The sequence below is a fragment of the Episyrphus balteatus genome, assembly GCF_945859705.1.
Source record: "Episyrphus balteatus chromosome X unlocalized genomic scaffold, idEpiBalt1.1 SUPER_X_unloc_1, whole genome shotgun sequence".
NCBI classification, from domain to species: domain Eukaryota; kingdom Metazoa; phylum Arthropoda; class Insecta; order Diptera; family Syrphidae; genus Episyrphus; species Episyrphus balteatus.
The window spans coordinates 335001-340000 of NW_026605125.1; the positions used below are offsets into that span (position 1 = coordinate 335001).

A 5000-nucleotide genomic window follows, 5' to 3' on the forward strand; every position below is an offset into this window, starting at 1 on the left:
ATAAAAATATTCCAAAAACACTTCAATATATTGAAGTAAAAGAAAATATTAGAAATTTGAAAATAATCATTGATATGTATTTGTGAAAGGTGCTACACTAAAATTTAACAATATCAGAGTTCACCATACGGTAGGAGTTCTCTTTGTTAAAATAAAAATAGTTGTTATATGAAACCTTTGTGAAATGCATTTTCCCTCATTTTCCAGATAAAAGTAAAAATACAAAATACCCATACAAAATACCCATACAAAATACATACAAATAAATAAAAATAAAAATAAATTTACCAAAAAATATATACAAATAAAAATTGTGTTGGTAAAAAAAATAAAATAATAATTATCCCTATTAGGGAGGATATAAAACAAAAAGTATGTATAAATATAAATAAATAAAAAAAAAAAAAATAAAAACTTTATCATTGGATTTATTGAGAGGAGATTGATGTTATTTTTCAAAATTTCAAATAATATTAAAAATAAAATATTATAACATTATTCTGGTTGATCCTGCCAGTAGTTATATGCTTGTCTCAAAGATTAAGCCATGCATGTCTAAGTACACACGAATTAAAAGTGAAACCGCAAAAGGCTCATTATATCAGTTATGGTTTATTAGATCGTTAACAGTTACTTGGATAACTGTGGTAATTCTAGAGCTAATACATGCAATATAAACACGGACCTTTTGGAACGTGTGCTTTTATTAGGCTAAAACCAAGCGATTTCTTCGGAAATCGTTATAATGGTTGAACTCTAGATAATTTGCCGATCGTATGGTCTAGTACCGACGACAGATCTTTCAAATGTCTGCCCTATCAACTATTGATGGTAGTATCTAGGACTACCATGGTTGCTACGGGTAACGGGGAATCAGGGTTCGATTCCGGAGAGGGAGCCTGAGAAACGGCTACCACATCTAAGGAAGGCAGCAGGCGCGTAAATTACCCACTCCCAGTTCGGGGAGGTAGTGACGAAAAATAACAATACAGGACTCATATCCGAGGCCCTGTAATTGGAATGAGTACACTTTAAATCCTTTAACAAGGACCAATTGGAGGGCAAGTCTGGTGCCAGCAGCCGCGGTAATTCCAGCTCCAATAGCGTATATTAAAGTTGTTGCGGTTAAAACGTTCGTAGTTGAATTTGTGCTTCATACGGGTAGTACAACTACAATTGTGGATTGTACATTACCTTATGTATGCAAGCGTATTATCGGTGGAGTTCTTATACATTTATGATACTTATGTACCATTATGTATTCCTCCTATTAAAACCTGCTTCAGTGCTCTTCATCGAGTGCTGTTGTGGGCCGTTACAATTACTTTGAACAAATTAGAGTGCTTAAAGCAGGCTCCAAATGCCTGAATATTTTGTGCATGGAATAATGAAATAAGACTTCTGATCTACTTTCATTGGTTTTTAGATCAAGAGGTAATGATTAATAGAAGCAGATTGGGGGCATTAGTATTACGACGCGAGAGGTGAAATTCTTGGACCGTCGTAAGACTAACTTAAGCGAAAGCATTTGCCAAAGATGTTTTCATTAATCAAGAACGAAAGTTAGAGGTTCGAAGGCGATCAGATACCGCCCTAGTTCTAACCATAAACGATGCCAGCTAGCAATTGGGTGTAGCTACTTCTATGGCTCTCTCAGTCGCTTCCCGGGAAACCAAAGCTTTTGGGCTCCGGGGGAAGTATGGTTGCAAAGCTGAAACTTAAAGGAATTGACGGAAGGGCACCACCAGGAGTGGAGCCTGCGGCTTAATTTGACTCAACACGGGAAAACTTACCAGGTCCGAACATAAGCGTGTAAGACAGATTGATAGCTCTTTCTCGAATCTATGGGTGGTGGTGCATGGCCGTTCTTAGTTCGTGGAGTGATTTGTCTGGTTAATTCCGATAACGAACGAGACTCAAATATATTAAATAGATGCTTTCAGGATTATGATGTTGAAGCTTTCATAGCCTTCATTCATGAATATAGTAAAATATAATTGTGTTTGAATGTGTTTATGTTAGTGGAGTCGTACCTGTTTGTTTGTCCCATTATAAGGACACTAGCTTCTTAAATGGACAAATTGCGTCTAGCAATAATGAGATTGAGCAATAACAGGTCTGGAATGCCCTTAGATGTCCTGGGCTGCACGCGCGCTACAATGAAAGTATCAACGTGTATTTCCTAGACCGAGAGGTCCGGGTAAACCGCTGAACCACTTTCATGCTTGGGATTGTGAACTGAAACTGTTCACATGAACTTGGAATTCCTAGTAAGTGCGAGTCATTAACTCGTATTGATTAAGTCCCTGCCCTTTGTACACACCGCCCGTCGCTACTACCGATTGAATTATTTAGTGAGGTCTCCGGACGTGATCACTGTGACGCTAACGTGTTACGGTTGTTTCGCAGAAGTTGACCAAACTTGATGGTTTAGAGGAAGTAAAAGTCGTAACAAGGTTTCCGTAGGTGAACCTGCGGAAGGATCATTAACGTGATTTTTCCAATAAAATAAAATTTATATATATTTAATATATATAAAAAAGAAAAATAAAATATAAAAATAAAAATGTACAATTATGGTACAAAATGTATAAAATATACAATAAATATATAAACAAATACAAAAAAGAATACTTCAAAAGAAGTAAAAATACAAATACAAATTAGACTGGGTGTGTTACTATAAGTAATGCATTCAGTCTTTTTTTTTCAAAAAAAATTAAGAACAAAAAGTATTTAAACGGTAGCCAAATGTCATCGTCATCGAAATAGTGACGCTTATGAAAATATATATATGAATAAACAAACTTGCTATAGCAAAAGTCGAACAACAAAGGTGTCGTACCCTTCGGGGTAATATCCTCCTGGGTGTAAAAACCCGCCCTTCGGCGTGGCGTGTATACGTTGCGACGAATTAACCCCTAAAGGTGTCGTACTTGGACAATATCCCGGTACTATCCGGCTAAAACGCATAGCATAAGTTGTAACGATATATATATAATAAAAAAAAAACAAATACAAAATAGACTGGGTGTGTTACTATAAGTAATGCATTCAGTCTTTTTTTTGCAAAAAAAAATATGAACAAAATATTTAAATGGTAGCCAAATGGTGTCGTCATCTAAATAGTGACGTTTTTAGCCAATATACAAAAACAAATTAGACTGGGTGTGTTACTATATGTAATGCATTCAGTCTTTTTTTTTCAAAAAAAAATATGAACAAAATATTTAAATCGTAGCCAAATGGTGTTGTCATCTAAATAGTGACGTTATAACCAAAATACAAAAACAAATTAGACTGGGTGTATTACTATAAGTAATGCATTCGGTCTTTTTTTTTCAAAAAAAAATATGAACAAAATATTTAAATGGTAGCCAATTGTCATCGTCATCGAAATAGTGACGCTTATGAAAATATATATATGCATAAACAAACTTGCTAGAGCAAAAGTCGAAAAAACAAAGGTGTCGTACCCTTCGGGGTAATATCCTCCTGGGTGTAAAAACCCGCCCTTCGGCGTGGCGTGTATACGTTGCGACGAATTAACCCCTAAAGGTGTCGTACTTGGACAATATCCCGGTACTATCCGGCTAAAACGCATAGCATAAGTTGTAACGATATATATATATAAAAATAAAAATGTATAAAAATGTTGTACTTAGATTTCTTTAAAAGAAATTTATAAGTTAACGATTCTTTGGAATTGGACATTCGCAACATAAAAAAAATACATAAAATATAAAAAGAAATAAATTTTTATTTCTTAAAAAAAAAAATTGACTAAATATAAAATAAAAAAATAATAATACTCTAAGCGGTGGATCACTTGGCTCATGGGTCGATGAAGAACGCAGCAAACTGTGCGTCATCGTGTGAACTGCAGGACACATGAACATCGACATTTTGAACGCATATAGCAGTCCATGCTGTTATGTACTTTAATTAATTTTGAAGTGCTGCTTGGACTACATATGGTTGAGGGTTGTGATACTATGCTAAATAAGCTGCTTTTGATTTATCAAATGCGCATGTTATATTATTGGATTTGTAAAAATTCATAATATTAAAATATAATATATACCTCAAAATAATATCGAGCGACAGTAAGTTCGTTTTATCTATTTTTTAGAGGATGTTAGTATATAAAAATTTCTAACATTGCAGATCGTTGTCATAATATAATTTGGCAATTGAGGCATTCTACTTGAATTGATAAAATGGCTGAAATGATCGATATATAAAAAATATTTTGAATTGAGTATATAAAATTATTAAGCAAATAAAAAGTGTTAAGCAACCTCAACTCATATGAGATAACTCCCCGAATTTAAGCATATTAATGAGGGAAGGAAAAGAAACTAACAAGGATTTTCTTAGTAGCGGCGAGCGAAAAGAAATCAGTTCAGCACTAAGCCATTTTGTCTTTATGGCAAATATGGGATGCAGTGTATGGAACATCTATAATCTAGTATGAGAAATTAACGATTTAAGTCCTTCTTAAATGAGGCCATTTACCCATAGAGGGTGCCAGGCCCGTATAACGTTAATGATTACTAGAAGGTGTTTCCAAAGAGTCGTGTTGCTTGATAGTGCAGCACTAAGTGGGTGGTAAACTCCATCTAAAACTAAATATAACCATGAGACCGATAGTAAACAAGTACCGTGAGGGAAAGTTGAAAAGAACTCTGAATAGAGAGTTAAATAGTACGTGAAACTGCTTAGAGGTTAAGCCCGATGAACCTGAATATCCATTATGGAAAATTCAATACTAATATAAAAATATATAAAAAATATTTTAACAATAGTGTGCAATTTTTCCATATAAGGACATTGTAATCTGTTAATGTAATAAATATTTATCATAAGATCCATTACTTAAGTTTATTCAAATTGTTTATCTTCGGATTTTCAACATAAAATAAATGTTTTGGATTTGATAAATCATTGACAGATATAATTATATATTGTGCTTAAATTTTTCGGAATTTTACAATGGT

The 5000-nt window shown here is 33.8% G+C and overlaps 3 non-coding genes across 3 annotated transcripts in view; all 3 read left to right on the forward strand.

Annotated features, from left to right (window-relative positions):
- Positions 1-497: 497 nt before the first annotated feature.
- Positions 498-2489, forward strand: LOC129920765 (small subunit ribosomal RNA). The gene has a single exon (XR_008773321.1). It is a non-coding gene; the product is annotated as a small subunit ribosomal RNA (ribosomal RNA).
- A 1320-nt stretch (positions 2490-3809) lies between these two features.
- LOC129920837 (5.8S ribosomal RNA) lies at positions 3810-3988 on the forward strand. The gene has a single exon (XR_008773374.1). It is a non-coding gene; the product is annotated as a 5.8S ribosomal RNA (ribosomal RNA).
- Positions 3989-4297: 309 nt separating this feature from the next.
- Positions 4298-5000, forward strand: part of LOC129920801 (large subunit ribosomal RNA) — a 4152-nt gene continuing 3449 nt past the window's right edge. Inside the window, exon 1 of the ribosomal RNA XR_008773356.1 lies at positions 4298-5000. This exon is cut by the window's right edge and continues 3449 nt beyond it. This is a non-coding gene — a ribosomal RNA (large subunit ribosomal RNA).